This window comes from Chiloscyllium plagiosum, unplaced genomic scaffold (genome assembly GCF_037043375.1).
Source record: "Chiloscyllium plagiosum isolate Xiang-an unplaced genomic scaffold, Cpla_swu_hap1 HiC_scaffold_30, whole genome shotgun sequence".
Classification (NCBI taxonomy): domain Eukaryota; kingdom Metazoa; phylum Chordata; class Chondrichthyes; order Orectolobiformes; family Hemiscylliidae; genus Chiloscyllium; species Chiloscyllium plagiosum.
Window position 1 is genome coordinate 18,107,652 of NW_028270168.1, and position 27,984 is coordinate 18,135,635.

Genomic DNA, 27,984 nt, shown 5'->3' on the forward strand with positions numbered 1-27,984 from the left:
CTAAGGCCGGTACTGCCTTTCCAGGGCCTGAACCCAACCCGCCGAGGATTCTGCCGTGGTCTCTGAAGCAGCAGTCTGCTGCACCACCTCCTCCAAGTGCTGCCCAAGATTGATTCCAGCCTCATCCAGGTCTTCTTCTTTGCTGAATCGACCTTCTCTCGGAGTTTCAGAAACTCCGAGACCAGGCGGTGCTGCGCAGGTAGGTCCAAAGGAATGTCCACAGGGGTTGATTCTGCGGTCGCAAGTGTGTCCATTGCTTGAAGGAGTGCTCTGCTTGTTGTGATCCACGCAGCCCTTTTCCCTTAGTCATCTTCCCTGATTGCCAAAACTAAGGCACAAAGATTCTGGGGCCTACAATTGCTGATTTTTGCCAAAATATCTAATAAAGGGAGGGTAAAAGCATCACCTTGCCTGGGTTATGGTGCAGAGCTCAGCAGGGCAGACCTATTAGATCGCTGCCATCTTGGATCTCGATGCAGGTACAGGTGGGACTTAAGTTGCATATGAAAGTCCCAAAATAAGTTATCAGCCAGGAAGTTTGAACTGCTGAGCAGTTGATCTTGACACGCTGGACTCAACACCTTTAATCAAATTGCTGCCTGAACCTGGCCCAGGGCTTATGCCCGAAATGTCGATTCTCCCGCTCTTTGGATGCTGCCTGACCTGCTGCGCTTTTCCAGCAACAGATTTTTCAGCTCTGATCTCCAGCATCTGCAGTCTTCATTTTCTCCAAGTACAATTAGCTGGCAGGCAGGAGGAGAAGATCACTAGCGGAGGCGATAACTGGATTTGGTCCTGGCATTCAAGCAAGCGTCAGAGGACAGAAGATATACTGGAAGGATGGGTATGAAGAAAGAATCCCTCCTCCTGGTTAAGAATCTCCATAACTCAGAGCTTGGTTACAAATAGCAACACAGATGGTATTGGGCCCTAATTTGCATATTTAAAGAGGTGATACAAGGCAGAATATGTGAATAACTCCTTGCTTCTATACTGTTCGTTCATGCCAGTGACCTCTTTGTCCTCAAAAAGGTTAATATTTGGAGGTACAATGAAAGCAGCACAAGAGAAGTAATTAAAGTCTTCCTCGTTTTAACTGCCCCACTTGGTTTTTGCCAGATTGGGGGATTTAACGCAAAACTCCAAAACTGCAGAAATTCCCACTTTTCCTAGTTTCTCTGGTACCAATTCATTTAGAGCAACACTGTTGAATCACAAGTGTTCAGAATTTGCATGTTCATCATCATTGTCCTCAAACTGCACTTTCCACCATTTGAAACAGTAAATTTAGGCATGAATGGACCCAAGGATAAAACCTGTTCAAAGCTTCTAAGCTCAGCTTTAGAGAGGGGCCTTTTTTTTTTAACCTTTCCTAATCAACTTGTTCAAAGATGTTATTGCACACCTCTGGAGCAGGTGGGACTTAAACCCAGGCCTCTCAGCCCAAGGATAGGGATTGTATCCTGAACTCTGCAATGGTATCAATCCCAATTCCTACACTCAGCAAATCTTAGGTGCATCAGATTGTCATGTATATGTTCAAGTCCTATTTGACTCCTTTTCAATGCTGAAGACTCAAAAGTTTGATTTTACAAGTCTTTTTTCAGTCAGACCTGCCTTGATACTCATAGCAGATGCCTTGCTAGAGTTTGGTTCAGTGAATCTAATGCTGGTAGCAAGACAAATAATTCCTATTCATTTCAGCCATAGCTGAATAACTTTATCCTGTGTCCACATTAGCAGATCACTGGTGATAGGTTGGTGCAGGAGGGACTGTTTAGAACAATGTGTAACTATAAATTCAAGATATATTTTATATTTTTGTTTGATTTTAGTTCCATTTTTTAAAAGTTGTTTTTGAGCTTAGTGATTGAGTCTGAAGTCTAGTTTAATTTGCATGCATTTTAAACGAGGCTTTTAACCCTTGAGGTAAACAATTCAGTGCATTAACAAAAAAAATTTCAAAACTGCTGATGCTTAGTGACAGGAGTCCAATGACACAGAAAAAGTCAGTCTGTATGTAGATGTGCCGAAGAGTATAGACAAGGCAACTGGACAGTGAGTTTAGAAAACTAATGTGTTTGCTCTGAAGTTTAGAGTTGTGTCATTTATTTTAAGTGTATTGAGAAGAGGCACCTGATGAAATGATAAAACATCTAGTGACTATAAATAAATTTGCTGTAAAGTTACTGATTGCAACTGTCCAGCCTTACAGTGAGCAGAAAACTTTAGTGTGAAGATAATGGTGAATCTTTACTGGGGTTTGAGTGAAAGAGTATTCTTGAGATAAAAGGATTAATGTGGTATTGAATCTTTTTCTGATGTCTGCAATGAAATCTTTCAATCTTTTGTTTCAGATTGTATAATATAGTTCATTTCTTCCTTGTTTAATAAACTCTTTAACACAGAATAAAACTATACTGGCAGCCTTTTGTGTTCAATAACTGATCTCATGGATTTTAAAAAAACAAAGTTAGAACCTAACAAGCCAGATATTACTATTGAATCTGCCTTGTCCATATTAACATCAGCTGGGGTCATAACATTCAGCAGCCACACACTATCTTGGAAGTCACCTTTTTCTTTATTCATTCACAGGATGACAGTGTCACTGGCTGGGCAGCATTTATTGCCCAACCCTAATTGCCCAGAGGTCCATTAAGAATCAACCACATTGCAGTGGGTCAGGAGTCATATGTAGGCCAGACCAGGTAAGGATGGCTGTTTCCTTCCTCAAAAGGGCATTAGTGAACCAGTTAAATTTTTCCGACAATTGATCCGTGGTCGTCATTAGATTTTTAATTCCAGATACTTATTAAATTCAAACTCCACTATCTGCTGTGGTGGAATTGAAATCTGGGCCTCTGAATTAACAGAAATAATACCACTAGGCCATCGCCTCCTTAGTAGATTCCGAACTCTACTGCGGTAAACTCGGGTGAATTCTCCAATGATTGAACTGTATGAAATAACAATTTGCAGGAGATGGATTTTCAAACACAAATTGTCATTTAAAAACAGCATTCAACCTATCGCAGGGATGACGGAGATTACTTTGATTAAGTTTGTATTTGTAAACTGTAGTTTGTATAGGCATTCTTGTGTACCAACAGTTTTGTTTTAAACACTTGTTTGTAACTGTTACGTTCTCTGTTTCAATGCCTGACAAAATAATTCAGAATAGCTTGCAGTTTGGATTAAGAGGACAGAAAGCAATATACAGTTCCAACAGTTTACTTAGAACTTTTAAAGAATTGAGAAACAGCCAAAATAATTTACCTGAACCAAAATGTCACAGTTGGGAATCAAATATGCATACATCTTGATGTTATTCCTTTTATATAATCGTCCCACTGGTTTGTCTAATAAACAGTCGGCCTCACAGTCTGTGCAGTAGTTCCAGAGCTTGCCCACCATAGTGATTGGAGAGCGGGAGTGAAGCAGAATCCAGATATGTGACCCAGTGTCAGCCTGAGGGACAAACAGCTTAAGGTTTCCATCTCTGATCTGTGCAACTCGAACTGGAGGGAAATAACTTACTCTTTGAACTTAATTTACAAATTAACAACAAAATGCAACCCAGAAATCTTTACAAGGAATATTACCTTGCATGTTTTGTAGCAGATTCTGATATCTTGCAGGCCAGGCTCTGTTCAATGCCCTGCATTCTTGAATGACATCCCACAGTAGATGCAAGTGTTGCTTTCCTTTCGTTACAGCGGGATTAACAACTCCAACTCCAGGTAAGTATGAAAAAGCTGAAGTATGAGTGCTAATTATTTAATACCTTCAATGTTACTCCATGATTTGAGGAATAAAAGTATACATAAAATATATTGAGCAAACTAAAGCTTTTGAAGTTTTTTAAAACACTGACTTTTCTATGACCTATTCATTTACAGAAAATGTTTAGAGTTGATTACTGACGTAACAAGACTTCCTTGCACTCTCCAGAAATCTTTTATAGCACAAATACAATTCTCACTTTATACCATTTGATATGAGGAAATGACCAAGCGTGTAATGAACTTACACACTGAAAGATGAACAGAGAGCAAATTGCTTGGGTTGCCATTACTATGGAGCTATGTTCACACTGCTAGTGTGGGAATGCATTTCTGGTGCAGACAAATGTTCAAAAGTTTGGTTTTGAATTCTTCCCCCTCGAAAATACTCCACTTATAAAACTTATCAAAGCATATTATATAACAGTTCAAAGTTGACTTACATAAACACCAAACACTATCAGTTTCTTTCAATAAATAGGTCAATAAATAGGTGCCTCCCTATTGCAGCTTGTAGTTACAATTGTAATTTTATGTCAAATATACACTTTGATTTTACATGGTTTCCAAAATCTGAGTGTATTATCTATGACACGAGGGCCTTATACAGTGGCTTTTGCTCATTGTACCTTTGTGGCTGTTGCTCTAAGCATTATGAATTGCCTTGAAATTTGAAAGTCTGATTTACTCAGTCATTGACAATGATGTGCAATGGAAAACCAGCATTTTTTGAGCAGGCCAAACTTGACTCCTGTTCACCTTTAACTGTCCACCCATTCTGTTTCTGGTGGATGAGGTAAGTTACAATTCCCTCATAGCACATCAAATTGTGAAACAATAAAACAAAAGCAGTGTAAGGCTGAGGGTTTTCAGGTAAATTCTCACTTTAAAAGCTGATTAAGGGACCAGATTATCTTCTGCTCCTCTTCACTAAGCAACTGCTGAAATTTTCTGAATAAAACAGTTTTCAAGTGTACTTTCTGACCCAGATATTTCTCTATTAGGAAAAGTGCAAAGTTCTTTTTTAACTCAGAAGTATTGATGTCCATTCCCATAACTAGAAGAGATGACATTAAACTCACTACATATTTTACTATCAGTCTCAGAAACCTTAAATATAGTTTTAGGTCTGTCCCTATTTGGGCAATTATTGTTGTGACTTCAGTCAAATTTTGATTTCTTTAAATGTTAAAGTTGGAAAATAAACAGAGAGTCACATATTCAATCCAGCTGCTGATTACAATGGCAAATGAAATGGAATGAGAACCCCCAGGAGTTGAGAGTTTTTAACACAACTTGCGGAACCCTAATTTCAGGGTGAAGGTGTTTTGAATTTAAGTTTATACTTCATCTCGTTCGTAGCTTTATAAGTTACATCAGGTGATAACAGGCAAAAACCCAAAAGTTTTGAGCAATCAATCTGAGCAATTAACGCAAAGCTTTGCATTGTATAAATGTTCACCACTTGCAGTTTAAATATTTGTCTGGTGGTGGTATGGAAAATCATGGCAAAATTGTAAAAAGCCAAAAGAGGAAATAGTGCCATAAGAATGGGCAATACAGGTAGCAGATGCAGATCAATGTACAAAAATGTGAACAACAAGTTGCTTGAGAAGGGAAGTGAAATGCTTCTTGAATGCTAAGATTCGAGGTGCAAAAACGAATCAAGAAGACTTTGATGTGGAAACACAAAGCTCACTGAATGTGATACTGCAAGTAGTTAATGCCATAAAAAACTTAATTCTTGAAAGTCATCAAATTTAGAAATTTGAAATTTATACAAGATATGATTGGGTCTGAGTTCTTCCACTTTATGTAAATTTGGGCAGCCTAAAACAGGAAGAAGATAAAAGCAATAGATCTGTGATCTGGATAAGTATAGTAGACACAGACTGGTTCATGGACATAAGTCTTACAATCTAAACTAAAATGTGACTGAACTAAAGCAGCTTTAATCTAACATTATTGTGGAGTGGATTTGATTTGTCCTTTTGATTATTGTAAATATGAGAGAAACTTGCAGAATCATTATTTAAACTCAGGACTCACGTTCATCTCATATAAACTCCATTAGTAGTGAGTGTATTTTCAATGAAAATCAATTGTCAATTAAATGAAAACATAACATCTTGTGAAATAGCAATTAATGTCATACTTCATGATCTGACAGACTAACCTGAGCACGATGAACATTTGGGTAGGAGCAACAGCAGCTGTGTGTCAGCACTGTGTGTATGCACATTGAGGGAGGCCCAGCCAGAGAAACTTGGCCCAGAAAACTCTCAAACTCATTCACATGTATTTTGTTTCCAGTTGGAGCTCCATTGCTTTGATTATAAATCAATCTCAGACCACCAATCTGCATGGTAGCTATATCTTGTTACCTATCAGAAGAAAAGTGCAGATGTAAACAAATAACCACAAAGAACTGCTCACATAATTCATATCCTTACAATACATTTTAATTAGCAAATGTATTTTGTTTGTATTTAGCATTTAATAGTTACCTGGAGTCCTGATTATTGTGTACATTGACTGCCATTGCTCATTATGAGTTATAGACCATATGACAGAGTGAAGTGTTTTAAATTATTGGCAAGCTCAACCAATTAAACTGGATATTTTCATCAGGTTAAGGAAGTCATCATTCTCTGATCGATTTACGAGAAAAAAACCATGTTTTGCACATTGTAGGCTGTGGGAAATAGTTGCCCAAGATACTTGAAGTAAATGCTGGCACGTTAGAGTCAAACCACAGCTCAGAACTCAGGCTTTGGTGCAAGTTTGAGATGCTGTTTTATTGGTATTTTTCTGTCATTTTACGAGGAGGTGATGGCCTCGTGGTTTAAATGCTAGACTATTAATCCAGAAACTCAGCTATCCTTCTGGGGACCCAGGTTCAAATCCCATCACAGCAGATGGTGGAATTTGAAATCAATAAAAGTAATCTGGAATTAAGTAACTACTGATGACCATGAATCAATTGTTGGAAAAACTCATCTGGTTCATTAATGCCTCTTTGGGAAGGAAACTGCCATCCTTAACTTGCCTACATGTGACTCCTAACCCACAGCAACGTAGTTGACTCTTAATAGCCTTCTGGGCAATTAGGGTTGGCCAATAAATGCTGCCTAGCCAGCAATACCCTCATCCCGTGAATGAATAAAAAAAGGTGACTTCCAAGATAGTGTGTGGCTGCTGAATATTATGACCCCAGCTGATGTCAGAAAAATCTCACTAGCGTCCTTCAGAAAAGAAAATTTGCCATCCTCACCTGGTTGGACTTATTTCTGACTCCAGATCCACAACAATGTGGTTGACTTTTAACCATCCTCTGAAATAGCCTAGCAAGCAATCCAGTTGCGCTTTTTAAAAAACATGAATTGCAGAAATAGCCCTGTTGACCCTGCAATGTCTCCTTACGGACATCTGGTGACTCGTACCAAAATTGATCGAGTTGTCTCACAGATGAGTCACACAACAGCCTGATATTGTCTGTCAGGTATAATTCTGTAAGTACGCCAATATCCCAGACACTACCATTACCTTCAATGGATGTGTTCTGAGCCACCAATAGGACAGGCCCAGCAGCAGTGGCGGCACAAGGAGGCAGTTGCCCTGGGAGTCCTCAACATTGATTCCGGATCCCATTAAATCTCGATGACTTGAGGACAAACATAAGCAAGGAAACGTCCTGCTGATTACCACGTATCATCCTCCCTCTACTGATGAATCGGTATTCCTCGACGTTGAACATTTATAGAAAACACTGAGGATGACAAGAGCACAAAATGTACTCTGGATGGGGGATGTCAATGTCCACTACCAAGTGTGGCTTGGCAGCAGCATTACTGATTGAGTTGGTTGGGATCTAAAGGACATAGCTGCTAGACTGAGTCTGCGGCAGGTGGAGAGGAACCAACAATAGGGGAGAACGCACTCGACTTTATCCATACCAATATGCCAGCTGCAGATGCAGCAATTCTTGACAGTATTGGTAAGAGTGATCACTGCAGTCTTTATGGAGACGAAGTCTTACCTTCACAGTGAGAATACCCTCCTCTGTGCTGTGTAGCATTATCACCGTACTAAATGGGAAAGACATCAAATATATCCAGCAACTCAAGACTGGGCATCCATGAGATACAGTGGGCTATCAACAACAGCAGAATTATACTCCAGCACTATTTGCTACCTTACAGCCTGGCATAGCCCCCATACAACCATTACCATCAAGCCTGGTGATCAGCCTAGTTCAATGGAGGGTGCAGAAAAGCATGCCAAGAGCAGCACCAGGCATACCTAAAAATGAGGTACCAACCTAGTGAAGCCACCAACAGGACTACTTGCATGCCATACAGCATAAGCAGCAAGTGGTGGACAGCGCTAAGTGATCTCACAACCAACCGATCAGACCTAAGCTCTGCAGTCCAGCTGCGTCCAGTTATGAATGGTGATGGACAACTCATTAAAAGAGGAACCTCCACAAATATGCCTATGCTATTTGATGGAACAGCCCAGCACATCAGTGCAAAAGATAAGGCTGAAACATTCGCAACTATCTTCAGCCAGAAGTGCCAAGTGGATGATTCGCCTCAGCATCCTCCAGTGGTCTCCAGCATTACAATTGATACCAGTCATTAGCCATTTTGATTCATTCCATGAGATATCAAGAGGCATTGGATACTGTAAAGGCTATGGCCCTGACAGCATTCCAGCAATAGTACTGAAGACCCGTACTTCAAAACTCGGCATTCCCCAAGCCAAGCTTTTCCAGTACAGTTACAACACTAGCAGCTACCCAACAATGTGGAATTAGATTTCAGTTCTGAATTTGACACTATCATTCCTCAGCACCTGATTGGAAAGCTGAGTCTGCTGGGCCTGAATACCTTCCTCTGTAACTGGATCCTGGACTTCCTGACTGGGAGACCTCGGTTAGACCGGATTGGGAATAGCATCTCCAACACCATCACACTGAGCACGGGGGTCCCCCAGGGCTGTGTGCTCAGTCCACTGCTGTTCACCCTGCTGACACACGACTGTGCAGCGACGCAAAGTTCAAATCATATAATTAAGTTCACTGATGATGTGACGGTAGTGGGTCTGGTTAGCAGGAATGATAAGTCAGCATACAGAGAGGAGGTGTAGCAGCTAACGGACTGGTGCAGAGCCAACAACCTGTTTCTGAATGTGGACAAAACGAAAGAGATGGTTGTTGACTTCAGGAGGGCATGGAGCAATCACTCTCCGCTGCACATCGATGGCTCCCCTGTAGAGATTGTGAAGACCATCAAATTTCTTGGCATACACCTGACGGAGAATCTCACCCAGTCCCTCAACACCAGCTCCATGGCCAAAAAAGCCCAGCAGCGTCTCTACTTTCTGTGTAGGTTGAGGAAAGCCCACCTCCCAACCCCCCATCCTCATCACATTCTACAGAGGGTTCATTGAGAGTACCCTGAGCTGCTGCATCACTGCCTGGTTTGGGAATTGCACCGTCCTGGATCGGAAAACCCTACAAGGATAGTGAGGACAACTGAGAAGATCATCGGGGTCTTTCTTCCCTCCGTTACAGACATTTACACCACACACTGCATCCAAAAGGCTAATGCATTGTGGACCACCCCACACATCCTTTGTTCAAATTCTTCTCCCTCCTGCCATCTGGCAGAAGATACCGGAACATTCAGTCTCTCACGGCCAGACTGTGCAATAGTTTCTTCCCTCAAGCCATCAGGCTCCTTAACACTGCATGATCACACTCTACTCCATTTGCAATTTTTAGACGACTTTTTGAATTACTGCTAAAACAATGTTTTATTAATGATAATTCATTGTTCCAGTATAATTTGTCCACCACTGTGTCTATTGTCTTGTCAAGAACTATTGTGCTGTCTTGCATGTTTTCCACTTCCATTTGCCCTTTATGCTGCCCTATGTATGACTATACTCTCATGTAGTCTGTGTGTTCATGTAGCACGGTGATAGTTCAGAGAAGAGGGTGGAGCGGATAAGTGGGAAGGAAGATGGGGCGGTAGGACAGTTCAAGAGGATAGTGCCGAGTTGGAGGGTTGAATCTGGGATACGGTGAGGGGAAACGAGATGAGGAAACTGGTGAACTCCACATTGATCATGTGTAATTGGAGGGTCCCAAGGTGGAAGATGAGGCGTTCTTCCTCCAGATGGCTAGAGTTTGGTGGTGGAGGAGGCCCAGGACTTGCATGTCCTTGGAGAAGCTAAAGTGGTAGGCAACAAGGCAGTGACTGATGGGATGGTAATTGGCTGGGATGAATTTTTCCTGCTTTTTATGTGCAGGACATACCTAGGCATACGTGGAGTAGAGTAACTTTAATTGTTGTTTCTACCACATACAGCTGGTACAATAAAAATGAGACAGCGTTCCTCCAGGACCAAGGTGAGTCATAGAGATGTACAGCACGGAAACAGACCCTTCGGTCCAAGTTGGACCGAAGGGTCTGTTTCCGTGCTGTACATCTCTATGACTCACCTTGGTCCTGGAGGAACGCTGTCTCATTTTTATTGTACCAGCTGTATGTGGTAGAAACAACAATTAAAGTTACTCTACTCCACGTATGCCTAGGTATGTCCTGCACATAAAAAGCAGGAAAAATTCATCCCAGCCAATTACCATCCCATCAGTCAGTGTTTAGTGCGTGTGTCTCAGAGATGTTTATTGGTCAGAATATTTAGAGTACAGGAGTTGGGAGGTCATGTTGCGGCTCTACAGGACATTGGTTAGGCCACTGTTGGAATATTGTGTGCAATTCTGGTTTCCTTCCTATCGGAAAGATGTTGTGAAACTTGAAAGGGTTCAGAAAAGATTTACAAGGATGTTGCCAGAGAGAGGCTGAATAGGCTGGGGCTGTTTTCCCTGGAGCATCGGAGGTTGAGGGGTGACCCTATAGAGGCTTACAAAATTATGAGGGGCATGGATAGGATAAATAGACAAAGCCTTTTCCCTGGAGTCGGGGAGTCCAGAACAAGAGGGCATAGGTTTAGGGTGAGGGGGAAAGATATAAAAGAGACCTAAGGGGCAACTTTTTCACTCAGAGGGTGGTACGTGTATGGAATGAGCTGCCAGAGGATGTGGTGGAGGCTGGTACGATTGCAACATTTAGGAGGCATTTGGATGGGTATAGGAATCCGAAGGGTTTGGAGGGATATGGGCCGGGTGCTGGCAGGTGGGACTAGATTGGGTTGGGATATCTGTTTGGCATGGACAAGTTGGACCGAAGGGTCTGTTTCCGTGCTGTACATCTCTATGACTCACCTTGGTCCTGGAGGAACGCTGTCTCATTTTTATTGTACCAGCTGTATGTGGTAGAAACAACAATTAAAGTTACTCTACTCCACGTATGCCTAGGTATGTCCTGCACATAAAAAGCAGGAAAAATTCATCCCAGCCAATTACCATCCCATCAGTCAACTCTCAATCAGTAAAGAGATGAAAGGTATCATCAACGGTGCTATAAAGCAGCAATAACCTGCTCAGTGACCCTCGGTTTGGGTTATGCCAGGGCCATTCAGCTCCTGACCTCATTACGGCCTTGGTTCAAATATGGACAAAACAGCATAATTCCAGAGGTTAGGTGAGAGTGACAGCCCTTGATATCAAAGCTGCATTCGACAGAGTGTGGCATCAAGGAGCCATAGCCAAAACTGGGATCAATGGGTATCAGGGACAATCTCTCCTCTGGTTGGAGTCATATGAGAAGGGGGTTGTGATTGTTGGACATCAGTCATCTCAGCTCCAGGGCATCTCTGCAGGAGTTCCTCAGGGTTGTGTCCAACAACATTCAAGAGGCTTGACACCATCCATGTCAACCCACTTGATTGGTTACCACATCCACTCCCTCCATCACCAATATTCAGTGGCAGCAACATGTACTATCTACAAGATGCACTGCAGAAATTCACCAAAGATCCTTAGATAGCACCTTCCAAACCCATGGCCACTTCTGTCTAGAAGGACAAGGGCAGCAAATACAAAGGAACACCACCAGCTGCAAGTTCTCCTCCAAGCCACACCATCCTGACTTGGAAATATTTCTTCACTGTTGCTGGGTGAAAATCTTGGAATTCCCTCCCTAAGGGCATTGTGAATCAACATGGAGCATGTGGACTGCAGCAATTCAAGAAGGCAGCTCACACCACCTTCTGAAGGGCAACTTGGGAAAGGAAATAAATGCCAGCCAGCTAACGATGCCCATGTCCTACAAATGAATGAAAAAAAAGTTGAGAGGAGATTCACTATTTTAAGGTTGGTAAAGAAGGGTGTCAAATACAGGAGTAAAATGCTGTGTACACTAGGAATCTGAAATAAAACAGAAAATAATGATATTCTCAGCAGGATCTGTGAAAAGAGGAAAAAACAATTTCAGTTTGATACCAATTGCTGTTAGGGAGGGAGTTCCAGAGTTTTGACCTAGCAGCACTGAAGGCATGGTGATACATTTCCGAGTAGGGTGGAGGATTGGCTTGGAGCAGAGTTTGTCGGTGGTGGTGTTGCCATTTTTCTGCGACCCTTGACTTTTTGGATGGTAATGATTGTTAGTTTGGAAGATACTGTCGAAAGAGTCTTTGTGAATTTCTGCAATATATCCTGGAGATGATGCAGACTGTTGCCTTTGTGCATTAGTGGTGGAAGGAGTGAATGCTTGTGCATGCAATGCCAATCAAGCTGGCTGATTTGTTCTGTTTATGTAAAATTTCTTGTTGAAACTACACTCATCTGGACAAGTGGCGAGCATTCCATTACACTCCTGACTTATGCCATTGCAGATACTTTAGGGTGACAGATGGTGAGTTACTTGTGGCGGGATTCATAGCAACTGAACTGTTCTTGTGTTTATATACAGGGGTATATAAACACAGATCAAAATACACCAATCGAATCGAACTTATGTGTTACAAATTAGGGACTACAATTTGATTTAGTGAATTCTTCAGATCAAGGCCTCTCTAAGCCTGACATTATGCTTATGGCACAGTGGCTCAGTGGTAAGCGCTGCTGCCTCACAGCACCAGGGACCCAGATTCAATTCCAGCCTCGGCCAATTGTATGTGTGGAGTTTGCACGTTCTCTTCATGCCTACATGGCTTTCCACCAGGTGCTCTGGTTTCCTCCCATAGTCCAAACACAGGCAGGTTAGGTGAATTGGCCATGCTAAATTGCCCATAGTGTTCAGAGATGTGTAGGTTTGGTGCATTAGTCAGGGGAAATGTAGAGTATAGGGGAATGGGTCTGGGTGGGTTACTCTTTGGAGGATCAGTGTGGACTTGTTGGGCCAAATTACCTGTTTCCACACTTTAAGGATTCTATGATGAACTTTTGATTAAAGTCACTGACCTTAAATGTCAAGTCTGTTTTTCTGTCCACGTGCTGCTAGATTTTCTGAGTATTTCCAACACTCCTTATTTTTAAGTTGAGTACAGGAGATGGAACATAGAATTGTGATAATCAGTGTTATGAAACTGAAGTTGACTTCTGCCCTGAAATTATTCTTTGTCTAAAAGTTGCAGAAGCTTACAGCACAGAAAGAAACCATTAGACTCCTTGTGCCTGCGCTTTTGTAGGCTCCTTTAGAGAACTATTCAATTAATCCCACTCTGATGCTCTTCCTATTTTCTCCAAATGGTGGATATTCAAACCCCATTTGAAATTTGTTCTTGAACTTGCTACCTCTACTCTTTCAGACAGTGCATTCTAGATAAAAGAAATTTCAAAACCTCCAATGTGGTAAAGTAAATTTGACCTGAGGTTGAACAAAGTTGAAAGTAGCTTCTTGGCTGCATGAATTTACATATCAGATACAAATTGGGAAATGCAAAATCTGACACATTAATTGTGCAGTTTTCTAACACATTTTCTTTTTGAATAGTACATTAATTACCTCTTCAATTCTGATTGGTGTAACTGGAGGTAATTATTGCACTTTTAGGAAATGCACAGGAGGTGCAACATGCCACTATCAGATTTCCCATGATATTACTTCATCCCACTGGCAGAATAATACTTCAGAGTTACATGGTGCAACAACCCCAGAAACCAGTGCTCCCAAGGGACTTCTGAGAAAGTAATAAACATTTGCCAGTAATGATTTGATAAGTTTACTTTTTATGTCAAACAATATTGTTTAAAGCACACATCAAGAAAATGTTTCTTTTCAGCAAAGAAAGAATATTTTGCTTTGCAATGATTAGAAGCTATTTGATTGGACACTGGAGGGAAACTTTCCTCTTTGGTAATGATAATTAATTCCAGGGCAGCTCACCTGTTCGGCTGCACTATCTCTTCACTCCTCTTTTGCAAATACCTGCAGCATTTTGGATTGGTTCGAGGTTTGAAACCGTGTCTGAAAGAAGCCACAATCACTGACTTTGTTTTATTTCTTCAACTTAGCCTTGAGCTGAACATTCAGAAAAGAAAAAAAACATACCAGCTGTCAAGCTGATCTGACCACTTCTCCCAACACCTTCCAACCTTTATATTATTTGCTTATACTTAACAGCAAAAAGCAAGTTCTGTGAATTTCACACTTTGTTCACCCATTAGTCTTTTCAGGAAGTGGAATATTTGGTGCTGGTGGTTATACCAAGGAATCAAAGTTGTTTTCTCGATGACAGTGTCACTAAAGCCCAAATATTTGGTTACTGCCCTCCATTCTGAGGTCAAAGCCACTGCCATTCTGAACAGCCAGGGGTCAACAAATCATGGATGTTTAATAGTTTCCTGATTCTTAATTAACTTGGGGTGTTGTACGTGCTCCAGAGTTTGGGTAAGGGAGATTGAGGGACAGAAATCAGCCTCCAGTTCTCGAACTGTGCATAGTTGATAAATAAAAACTGCAATCTCAGGTAAACATGCTTCACACAATCTCACAATATTGTAGAACAGAAAGATGCCCATTGTCAGCCCTTCCAAAATATGTGGGTTCTGTCATTCAATCACTTGTGATAGAGGCTTGTTAACTTGGAAGGAGTCAGTTCATTTAATATAAACCTCTCTTGCCCTGAGGCAGAGACAGACACACAAACTCATACAACCCAATGTCACTTTATCAAACAATTAATCAATTTAAAAGAAATCTACATTTCCCCACTTGCTTTGTAAATGAACACATCACTCAATTATTACTTAATTTCTTGCACTTTTTCATCTCTCAGCACATCCACTACCGCAGATATCGACTATTTGGAACTTAAATGCTACAAATTCCTAAATATCCTGAAGCACCAGCCCAAATTCTTGGTAGTCTGAACCCCAAAATAGCAGTTCACTGCCCTCAGTTCTCAGAGGACCAGTAATCTTTATACCATCTCAACTGCTTAATATCCCCTTTAACATATTACATTGTCACATTTTCTCTAAGTTTTCTTTCCTCCCCACACCTATTTCTTTCTTTTAGTCATGTCACACCCTTTTGTGATTGGATATCAGAATAACTTTTTGGGTGGGTGGATGGACAAGGAGATGTTGGACATGATAGTCAAGCTGTGGCTATGGACTGCTTTTGAAGCTTTTCTTATTCACTACCATTAGTGATGGCACAGTTCCTTCAATATCTGATTGATGGTCCTGAGACAGATGTGCTTTTGCTTGATAAGAATTAAAGTTAAACTGTCCATTTGGTTGATACTCAATTCCAGGTAGTGAGTTTAGGTTTCCTAAGGCAGTGAGCTGAGGGTGAGGTTAAGGGATGACACTGTTGACGACTAGCTATGTATCATGTAGGATTGAAGACTAACATGAAATGAAGGCATCGTGTGTTCATCAGGAAAGTAGACATGGACCTACATGATGCATGGCAAACAACTTCCTTTTAGGTATATCCTACTCAGGACATTTTTGTCTTTTCTTTGAGGGAGTCAGTGGCATGATATAAACTATAAAAACAAGTTGCTGCTTTTCCATGGGAGCATTCAGCCATTGAGGAGGACCTTGGCGTAAATTCCAGAACTCCCACCTAAACTGTTGGAGGAAAGTTGATTATTATATTAGACCAGTGACAAAACAGGAACCTACTCAAGTTTGCACAGACTTGGTAGTACAATTGCTGTCTCTTAACCTCAAAGGGCCACACATCTAGATTAGATTAGATTCGATTCCCTACAGTGTGGAAACAGGTCATTTGGCCCAACAAGTGCACACCAACCCTCTGGAGAGTAACCCACCCAGACCCATTTCCCCTTGACTTATACATCTAACACTATGGGTAATTTAGCATGGCCAATCCACCTGACCTGCACATCTTTGGATTGTGGGCAGACACTGGAGAACCTGGAAGAAACCCACCCAGACACAGGGAGAATTTTTACATTAGATTAGATTCCCTACGGTGTGGAAACAGCCATTTGGCCCAACAAGTGCACACCAATCCTATGGAGAGTAACCCACCCAGGCCCATTCCCCTTTGACTATTGCACCTGACACTATGGGCAATTTAGCATGGCCAATCCACCTGACCTGCAGATCTTTGGACTGTGGGAGGAAACCGGAGCACCCGAAGGAAACCCACGTAGACAAGGGGAGAATGTGCAAACTCCACACAGACAGTCACCCGAGGTTGGAATCAAACCCGAGTCCTGGCACCGTGAGGCTGCAGTGCTAACCACTGAGCCACCATGCTGCCCTGGTTCTATTCTGTTTAAATCAAGATAAACATTGGACTGACATCTTATTCAAAGATATGTTTCTGAGTAGAATCACCATTTCATCTTCAAATGATAGCACAAATTGAGCACTACCACTTTAGCCACCTGTTGGTGATTTATCAGATATTCAGCTCCATTGAAATCTGTGCAACAACTGTTGGTCTGACTGATGTTATACTGCTCATTTTAGAAACAGTGAAAATTTACAGCACAGAACAAGACATTCATCTTATCGCGTCCTCACTGGCTGAATAAACTTGCTGCCCATTCTAATCCCAGTTACCAGCACCTGAGCCATAGCCTTGCAGGTTACAAGCAATTCATGTGCAGAAAAAGGTTTCCTTTTAAATGAGTTGATGTTTCTGCTTTAGCCGCCAAACTGGACAGCACATCTCAGGTACCCACCATTCTCCAGGTGAAAATATTTTTCCTCATGTCCCCTCTAATCTTTACACCAATCATAAGTGCATAAGATGTAAAAGCAGGATTAGGCCACTGCTCCATAATTCGATCATGGCTGATCTATTTCTCAAGCCCATTCTCCTCCTTTCTCCTCATAACCCTTGATCCCCATACTAATCAAGAACCTGTCTATCTCTGACTTAAATACACTCAGTGACTTGGCTTCCACAGCTTTCTGCGACAATGAATTCTGCAAATTCATCACCCTCTTGCTGAAGAAATTCCTCCTCATTGCAGTTCTAAAGGATCATCCCTTCACCCTGAAGCTATTCCCTCAGGTGCTAATCTGTCCTACCAGTGAAAACATCTTTTCTACATCCTGGCTATCCAGGTCTCTTAATACTCTATAAGTTTAAATGAGATCCCCCCCCCCCCCCCACCCCCATCCTTCTAACCATCATCAAGTACACATCCAGAGTCCTCAACTACTTCTCACTTGACAAACCCTTCATCAACAGGATTATACTTGTAAATCTCCTCTGCCCCCTTGCAATGCCAGAACATCCTTCCTTAGATATGAGGCCCAAAACTGCTCACAATATTCCAAATGTGATCTGACCAGAGCCTTGTACGATAGCATATCTCTTCTCTTATATTATCACTCTCTTGAAATGAACATGAAAATTACATTTGGCTTCCTAACTGCCAACTGAACCTCATGTTAATCTTAAGGGAGTCCTGAACTAGAACTCCTAAGTGCCTTTGTGTTTCAGATTTCTGAAGCCTTTCCCAGTTTGGAAAATGAACCAAAGTGCATAGCTCTACATTTTCCCACATTGTATTCCATCTGCCACTTCTTTGCCCATTCTCCTAGCCTGTCTAAGTCATTCTGCAGCCTCCCTGCTTCCTCACACTACCTGTCCCTCCACTTACCTTTGTATCATTGGCAACAATGCCCTCAGTTTCTTTGTCCAGCTCGTTAATGTAAAACGTGAATAGTTGCGGTTCCAACCTGGAGTCCCTGTAGAACTCTACTGGCTGCCATCCTGAAAAAGACCCTTTATCCCCACCCACTGCCTTCTGCAAGGCAGCCAAGCCCCTATTCATGCTAGTACCTGCCCCTAACATCATGGGGTCTTATTTTGTTTAGCAGTCTCCTGTGCAGTGCCTTGTCAAAGGCCTTCTGAAGATTCAAATAGATCATGTATACAGGTTCTCTGTTGTCTAATTTGCTCATTATCTCTGACAGATTTGACAGGCATGACCTCCCCTTGATGAAGCCGTGCTGACTTAGCCCTATTTGACCATGCACTTCCAAGTAGTCCTCAATCTTGTCCTTAATAATGGACTTGAAAATCTTATTAATGACTGAGATCAAGCTAACTGAGATCAAGTTTCCTGTTTTCTGCCTCCCTCCCTTCTTAAACGGGTGTTACATTGGCCGTATTCCAGTGATTCCTGAAAACCACAAGAAGTCCTCCACAATACCCTCAACTGTCTTCTTCAGAACCTTGCTGTGTAGTCCATCGATCCAGGTGATATATCCACCTTCACACCTTTCAACTTCACCTTCTTTGTGATGGTCACTGCTCCTGACTTTCCTGAAGCTCTGGCATGCTGCTAGTGTAGTCTACTGTTAAAACTGATGCAAAGTAACTATTCAGTTTTTCCACTGTTTCTTTGTTCCCCATTACTACCTCTCCAACCTCATTTTCCAGCAGTCCACTCTTGCTTCTTTCTTATATATTCAAAAAAAACTTGCAATCTTCTTTGATATTACTAACCTTATAATACATCTCTCCACTTAGTGCTTTTTATATTTGCTCCACTTAACGCTTTTTTAGTTATCCTCTGCTGGTTTTTAAAGGCTTAGTTATCCTCTGGCTTCCCACTAATCTTCACTATATTGTATGCCTTTGTTTTTGCTTTTAGATTGTCCCTACTTGTCCTCCCTTTAGTATGTTTCTTCTTCCTTGGAATGAATTTCTGCCGTGCCTCTCAAATTACCCCAGAAACTTCTCCACTGTCTTCCCTGCTAGGCTCCTTTCCAACCAATTCTGGCCAGTCCTTGCTCATGTCTTTGTAGTTACTTTTACTCAATAGTAATACCTTTACATCTGATTAGAATTTTCCTTATAAACTGCAGGGTAAATTCTATCAGATTATGGTCACTGCCCCCAATCACGTCTGTCTCATTACACATCAAACAATCCAGAATTGGCTTTCCCTAATGAGTGCTGTCTTGTAGATATTCCAGGAATTTATTTTCTTGAGATCTGCTACCAGCCTGATTTTCCCAGTTTATCTGCATATTGAAGATCCCCATGATTATTGTAATAGTGCCTTTCTTACATGTCTTTTCTATCTCCTGATTTATTTTCAATCCAACATCCTACTATTGCTAGGAGGTCTGTACATAATTCACATTAGGGTCATTTTTACTTTGCAGTTTCTCAACTTTGCCCACAAAGATACTACACTTTCCGATTTTATATCTCTTCTTGTTATCAATTTAATTTAATTTCTTACTAACGAGGCAACCCTGTGCCTCTGCCCATGCTTTCGATAGGACGTGGATCCTTGGATATTTAGTTCCAACTCTGGGCCCCTTGCAGACACATCTCTGTACCTGTCAATTTCAATCTGTGCTATGAGCTCACTCACTTTGTTTCATGTATTACATGCATTTAGGTACAAAATGCTTAGTCCTTCTTATAATTGTCTCCTTATCTGCTGCGCCTGAAATTAGATTCCTGATCCATTCCATATTCTCTGTCCTATTACTTGTTCTGAAACTTTAATAATCTCTGCTGAGTCTTCCCCATTTTAACATTTTCCCTAACTTTCCATGCAACTGTAACCCCTCCCCGCCCCACAATTACTTTAAAGCCCTATCCACAGCCTTAGTTATGCGATTCACCAGGATTCTAGTCTCAGCAAGATTCAGGTAAAGCCCACCACATCAGAACAGCTCCTTCCTTCCCCAGTACTGCTGCCCTTTATTCTCAGAACAATCTTTGAACCGTACATTTATCTCTTTAATTGTGTTGACCCTGTGCCCATCTGCTCATGGCTCAGATTGTAATTCTGAGATTATTCGTAGTTCTGCTTTTTAAATTTAGCCCCCAACTGCTCATATTTCCTCAGCAGAACCTCTTGCTACCTATACCTCTGGTACCAATGTGGACCACAATAATTGGATCTTACCCCTCCCATTCCAAGTTCCTCTCCAATTACCTTAAATCCATGCACCTGATAACTGACCTCTCCACTAGGGAAAACAGATAACTCTATCCAAGTGTCTATTATTTTAGACATCTTGATTAACTCACCAGCCTCTCTGTTCGAAGGAAAGCAATCCTAACCTATCAAAACTTTTGTCATTGCTGCAATTTTCAAGCTGTAGTAATATTCCTTGTACTCTCTCTACAGTAATTATGTTCTTACTGTAATGTGATGACCAGACTACACAAAACTCCACCTGTGCCCTAACCAGTGTCTTGTACAGGTCCAGCATTACAACCCTGCTGTTTTATTCAGTAGCTTGTCCAAGGAAGGAAATCATCTCATATGCTTTCTTTACCATCTTATTTACGTGTCCTGTCACTGTCAGTGGCCTGTCAGTATGCCTTCCAAGGTATCTCACTTCCTCCACCCCTCTCATCCTTCCATTCATTGTGTGTTTACTTACTTTGTTTGCCTTTCCTAAATGCAAAATCTTGCGCTCCTCTGAATTGAATTCCATTTGAGTCACAGAGTCATAGGGTCATACAGCTTGGAAACAGATCCTTGGGTCCAATTTGTCCATGCCAACTAGTTTCCCAAATTAAACTAGTCCCATTTGCCTGTGTTTGGCCAATAACCTTCTAAACCTTTCCTGTTCACGTACCTGTCCAAATGTATTTTAAATGCTGTAATTGTATCCACCTCTTAAACCATTGATATTTTCCTGCAATTGATAGCAATCATTATCAACTACCCAGCTGATTTCTGTGTTGTCTGCAAATTTCCCAGTCATTACTCCCACATTTATGTCTAAATCACTAATATATAGCTCAAACAGTAAGCAACCCAAAAATGAGCCATGTGGAACACCATTGGAAGCCTTTTTCCACTTGTGAAGACATTTGTCAACCATTAGTATTTTCTTCCTGTCACTGGATCCAACTTACCTCATTCACCTTTACCTCTTGATGTCTACTTTTTCTGACCAATCTGACATGTGGTCACACATGTGTGACATCCAGGGATGTTTAGTTGCCAACCTTGCCTCTCTTTAAGCCACGTATCCTCTTTAACTATTATATCATGCTGCCAAGTGCCTGTGCCCTCAGCTCATTATCTGTATTCACCATACACCTTGCATTTGCATGTATACCTTTTAATGCAGTCAGAGGCACTCTGACTCCAGCTCCATGCACTGTACTTCTCTTTTGATATTCAAGAGGAATCACAGCCTCAAATACATAAATATAATTCACTGTAATTATGTGGAAAGTCAGCGCAGTTCACACACAAATATTCAATTTACCACCTTTTTTGCTGGTTGTTGAGTGAATCTGGTAACATTCCTTGCAGGTTTTTTCCTGCTCAGTTCATGATTAATGTGTGGGTAACTAAAACGCAAACACATTTTCAGAAATGCATCAACTAAGGTGAGACCAAACCACATCGTCATTTCAGTCTCCTGTGAAAACCATTTTTAAAAATCATTAGGACATGGCTAAGGTGTTAAATGGAATTAGTCTGGAGCAGAGGTGGAGAACCTGTTGGAAGGCCGCATTATGTTAGTTGTAATCTAATAAGGCCGCATCCAAGAAACTTCAATTATATATTCTTCAAAATTCACATAATTTTGTAAAAATCTAGCTACAATGTACTAACTAACTAAAAAAAAGAAAAAAATGTTAATTCTAAAGTTAACTAACTTTTTAATGACATTGTTGTGACTGCTTTTTGTAGGAAAGCATTTGAATACTTGGTTGCATCATGGAGTTCTGCAGTTTTAGCTATCCTCTAGATGAGTATCCGTCATTTGTGACTTTAATTTTGGTTAAGTAGGAGAATGTAGGTTTGCAGCAATAAGTGGTTGAAAAGCAAGAGAGCATTTTTCGTGCATGTTGCCGAAGGCATCGGTATTCTATTGCATTTTTCCATATTTCAATCAGATCTTTCTTAGCGTCAAATAAGGACTTTAAAATGTCATCTTCTGAGAGCTCAATCAATTCCATCTGTAGTTCTTTAGGAGCCTTGGAGACATCAACTAGATGAGGTTGAAATGCTAATTTGAGTGTGATGTCATGATTCTCAAAGTCAGAGAACCTTTCATTGTATTCTCCAATTAATAAGTCTATAACAGCTGCGTACTCTTCAAATGATTCACAAGAATCCTCCTGTTCATCAATGACCTTTGCTAACTGGGGAAAATGTTCATCTGAAATTTCCTTTTGAAGAAAAAGGCCACACACAATGGCCTAGAAGGCCGCAGGTTCCCCGCCCCTGATCTGGAGAGTAGACTCGACTAAGTAGCAATGCCCCATATAAACCAATCTGAATTAATATAAAGCAGTGACTTGTAGGAAACCTTGGAACAGGGAAGGACCACTTGGCTCTCCAACGTGTTCTGGACAGTGGTGAAATAAACCGTAGACTGCATTTCCCTCACCTGATTTCTAAAGTCTCTGTGCCCTGACTGAATCTATTGATATTTTTAGAGCACTGTGGGACAAATTAGATTGCTCTTCAAATGAACCAGTGCACTGTCAGTGAACTGAACAACCTACTGTGCTGTACTATTACTCCACGGTTTTCCAAAATGAATTATTTCTGCACCGCTGTATTCTACATCCACTCTCCCAAGAGAAATAAAATGTTTCTAAACAAATGGAGAAGCTGCAGCTTTGTAGCAGGAAAGATTTCATAGAGGTGTTTAAAGTCATGAGGGTAAACATTACCAATTCCGGGAGAGTCATTAACCATAAGGCACGGATTTAAAATTATTGGCACAAAAGAAATAGAAGGAAGATTAGGAGATTTTGTTTTAATGTACATAAATTTCATATTCTGGAATGTAGGGAGATGAAAGTAGATTCGGGAGGAACTTTCAGAAGGGAACTGAAGAGATGACACAGGCACTATGGGCTCAATGGCCACCTTCTATTTGTTTTAAACTGAAAGTCCACCTCCTTCTGCTCTTTTGAATTGAAAGTAAAGCCTCCTCAACACTGTCATGATCACATTCCCAGGACAGGTACAGCACGGGGTTAGACACTGAGTAAAGCTTACTCTGCTCTTCAAAACAGTAAATAAAGCTTCTGCAACTTTTTAAAATTGAAATTCAATCTCTCTCTCTCTACTCTTTTAAATGGAAAGTAAAGCCACCTCAATATTGTACCCATTAAACATTCCCAGGACAAGTACAGCATGAGAATTAGACACAGAATAAAACTCCCTCAACTCTTTCAAACTGTAAGTAAAGCAGTCCCAAAACCTCCCAGGACAGAAATTGCATGGGTTTAGATACAGAGTAAACTTCCCTCATGGCCATCTTCCATACTGTAATCACTGAAGGTTGTTCTAATTTCTCATACAAAATCAGACAACAGGATTCACAGGCCCACCATTATATATTTCTACAGTAAAATGCTTAAAATAATCACTCTAAGAATCTTATAATTACACATAGAGTCATAGAGATGTACAGCATGGAAACAGACTCTTCGGTCCAACATGTCCATGCCGACTAGATATCCCAACGCAATCTAGTCCCGCTAGCAAGCACCCGGCCCATATCCCTCCAGACTTTCCTATTCCTATACCCATCCAGATGCCTCTTAAATGTTACAATTGTACCAGCCTCCACCACATCTTCTGGCAGCTCATTCCATACACGTACCACCATCTGCGTGAAAAAGTTGCCCCTTAGGTCTCTTTTATATCTTTCCTCTCTCACCCTAAACCTATGCCCTCTAGTTCTGGACTCCCTGACCCCAGGAAAAAGACTTTGTTTATTTATCCTATCCATGCCCCTCATAATTTTGTAAACCTCTATAAGGTCACCCATCAGCCTCCAACGCTCCAAGGAAAACAGCCCCAACCTGTTCAGCCTCTCCTTATAGATCAACTCCTCCAACCCTGGCAACATCCTTGTAAATCTTTTCTGATCCCTTTCAAGTTTCACAACATCTTTCTGATAGGAAGACCATAATTGCACAAAATATTCCAACAGTGGCCTAACCAATGACCTGTACAGCGGCAACGTGACCTCCCAACTCCTGTACTCAATACTCTTGACCAATAAAGGAAAGCATACCAAACGCCTTCTTCACTATCCTATCTACCTGCGACTCCACTTTCATGGAGTTATGAACCTGCACTCCAAGGTCTCTTTGTTCAGCAATCCTCCCTAGGACCTTTCCATTAAGTGTATAAGTCCTGCTAAGATTTGCTTTCCCAAAATGCAGCATCTCGCATTTATCTGAATTAAACTTCATCTGCCACTTCTCAGCCCATTGGCCCATCTGATCAAGATCCTGTTGTAATTTGAGGAAACCTTCGCTATTCACTACACCTCCAATTTTGGTGTCATCTGCAAACTTACTAACTGTACCTCTTATGCTCGCATCCAAATCATTTATATAAATGACAAAAAGTAGAGGACCCAGCACCGATCCTTGCGGCACTCCACTGGTCACAGGCCTCCAGTCTGAAAAACAACCCTCCACCACCACCCTCTGTCTTCTACCTTTGAGCCAGTTCTGTATCCACATGGCTAGTTCTCCCTATATTCCGTGAGATCTAACCAGTCTCCCATGGGGAACCTTGTCGAACGCCTTTCTGAAATCCATATAAATCACATCTACCATTCTGCCCTCATCAATCTTCTTTGTTACTTCTTCAAAAAACTCAATCAAGTTTGTGAGACATGATTTCCCACGCACAAAGCCATGTTGACTATCCCTAATCAGTCCTTGCCTTTCCAAATACATGTACATCCTATCCCTCAGGATTCCCTCCAACAATTTGCCCACCACCAACATCAGACTCACCGGTCTATAGTTCCCTGGCTTGCCCTAACCGCCCTTCTTAAACAGTGGCACCACGTTAGCCAACCTTCAGTCTTCCGGCACCTCACCTGTGACTATTGAAGATACAAATATCTCAGCAAGAGGTCCACAATCACTTCTCCAGCTTCCCACGGAGTTCTCAGGTACACCTGATCAGGTCCTAGGGATTTATCCACCTTTATGCGTTTCAAGACATCCAGCACTTCCTCCTCTGTAATATGGACATTTTGCAAGGTGTCACCATCTATTTCCCTACATTCTATATCTTCATATCCTCTTCCACAGTAAATACTGATGCAAAATACTCATTTAGTATCTCCCCCATTTTCTGCGGCTCCACATGAAGGCAGCCTTGTTGATCTTTGAGGGGCCCTATTCTCTCCCTAGTTACCCTTTTGTCCTTAGTGTATTTGTAAAAACCCTTTGGATTCTCCTTAACTCTATTTGCCAAAGCTATCTCATGCCCCCTTTTTGCCCTCCTGATTTCTCTCTTAAGTATACTCCTACTGCCTTTATATTCTTCTAAGGATTCACTCAATCTATCCTGTCTATACCTTACATATGTTTCCTTCTTTTTCTTAACCAAACCTTCAATTTCTTCAGTCATCCAGCATTCCCTATACCTCCCAGTCTTTCCTTTCACCCTAACAGGAATATACTTTCTCTGGATTCTTGTTATCTCATTTCTGAAGGCTTCCTCTTTTCCAGCTGTCTCTTTACCTGCGAACATCTGTGCCCAATCAGCTTTTGAAAGTTCTTGCCTAATGCCATCAAAATTGGCCTCCCTCCAATTTAGAACTTCAACTTTTAGATATGGTCTATTCTTTTCCATCACTATTTTAAAACTAACAGAATTATGGTCGCTGGCCCCAAAGTGCTTCCCCACTGACACCTCAGTCACCTGCCCTGCCTTATTTCCCAAGAGTAGGTCAAGTTTTGCACCTTCTCTAGTAGGTACATCCACATACTGAATCAGAAAATTTTCTTGTACACACTTAACAAGTTCCTTTCCATCTAAACCCCATGGTTCCTGTCAATGTTTAAATTCCTGTATTGATATATATATATATATATATATATATATATGTAATGGATTAAGCCGATGTAAACTTGTTCGACTGTAGTTACAGCCTTCTGCCAGGTTGAAATAGTAATATTTTAGTATTATGTATCTCAACTCCCCTGTCTGTACTGCAGGGAATTGCAGAATATCAGGAATAAAATATTTTTGTTTCAACGGCCTCATTTGAGGATAAATTACTGCCTGGGTTAATTTGCTCAAGGGCAACTTCTTGATTTTCAGGAGGTCCTGTTTCATTGTCACTGACTCCTCTATTCAATGATGCAGTCACATAGTGACTTTAACTTATGTAATTATATGATTTTCTTTTTCAGATAGAAATAACACAAATACCAAATTGAAAGACTCTCTTTTATATATGATATATAGTATATAATAGACATATAAAATGATATCATAAAAATGCATATACAATATATATGGAATATTTTTGTTCCATTTGAAAAATTGAGGTTATTCATAATAATCATGTAAATCTCCTCCCCACTCTGTCCACAGATTGCAGACTATCACTGAATGCTGCATTTTTCAGTCTGGGACTGCAGGAAGCATGTCTGTGAAACCGAGGACATGCTTACCAACACCCTCTCCCCCACCTACCAACTGGGCGGTATTTTAACTTCAGTTAACGTTTATATGAGCCCTTCCATTGCCCGATACAGCATAGCCACAGGGACAGTCCTTCTCCTTGCTGGTTGCTGCTTGGTACAGGTAGCCCACACCAGCCTTCTCCTGGCCTCATTACTAGTGGAAATGTTTCTCAGACTCCTCTTGGCTTTGGCCACTTTTGGCCAATCAGCAGCCAGAGACCATGCTTCCAGTCCCCTCTCTTGGTTTCTGGAGAACACCTGCCTCTTTTCTTTCCTGCTTCTTCCCCTTGACCTCTCAAATGATACAGTCAAAAGTCTCCTGTGTGGCACCAGCGGGACTAGCCAGAATAATTCCTCCTTTATTTCTGAATCATCGGTTCCTTTCCTTCTGCCCTTGTTGCTTCTCCAATTATAGATTCTGACCCTGGAGTACCAGCAATAATGGGAGGGAGGGAACCTGTGACTACATGAACAGCAAGGATGGAAAAGACAGAACCTGTGATTGGAGAAGCAGGTGTCTCTCTCTCTCTCATGTGCAATTCCTTCAATCACAACTCTGCATTATTTTCCCACTTTTAGTTACAATTACCCTCTGACTCTCCTAAAGCTATGTGAAATGCCTCCCCGCAGTGCATTTGAGCAGCAATGGTAAAAGGGACAGGCTTGATAAGCAACTCAACAGTACAGCTGAGCTCAAAGCTGCCAGATCAGCTAATAACCCATAATATATGCCTGTATTTGCCTGTATTTAAAATACAAACCTTGAAGGAGGTGTGTTTATGTACAAGTAATATCATTTTCTTAAAATCCTTTGACCATCTAAACAGAATGAAACAGGTTAAAGAGCAACATTACCAAAGGCAGATTAGTCCGTTGTTCATCCCAGGTTAAAGAGAGACTTGTATTTCTGTAGCATCTTATCTTCTTTCAGCATATCACACAATTTAAATTTTAGTCAACAGTCACTGTGCTTCTCTTTTCCCAGCAATAAAAGATCACATTGTCTGCAATTAAATGTCATGCAACAATTTTACAGACAGAAAAAACTGAAAGCAGCAAGGGATGAACAACGGACTAATCTGCCTTTGGTAATGTTGCTTGAAGAAAACATGTCTGCCCTAGAGAGGACTGTCAGCCCAGATGTTGGGGAAATTCCCTGTATGATATAGGATAGGACCCTCAGCCAGTGTAAAGTCCTTCAATACTGATCCTCTGACAATGTTACACTCACTTCCCCAGTACTGCCCTTCCAAAGCTGCAGAGTCTCCCTGGGTACTGCCCCTCAGGACTCCTTCAGTTTGGTAGCTGACAGCAGAGTGTCAGCTTAGATTCATATCTTCAAGTCTTCAAGTGAGTCATAGAGATTTACAGCATGGAGACAG

At 41.3% G+C, this 27,984-nt stretch overlaps 1 pseudogene; it reads right to left on the minus strand.

Moving 5' to 3' along the window:
* On the minus strand, positions 1-27,976 carry LOC148142149 (uncharacterized; annotated as a pseudogene).
* Between the last annotated feature and the right edge of the window lie 8 nt (positions 27,977-27,984).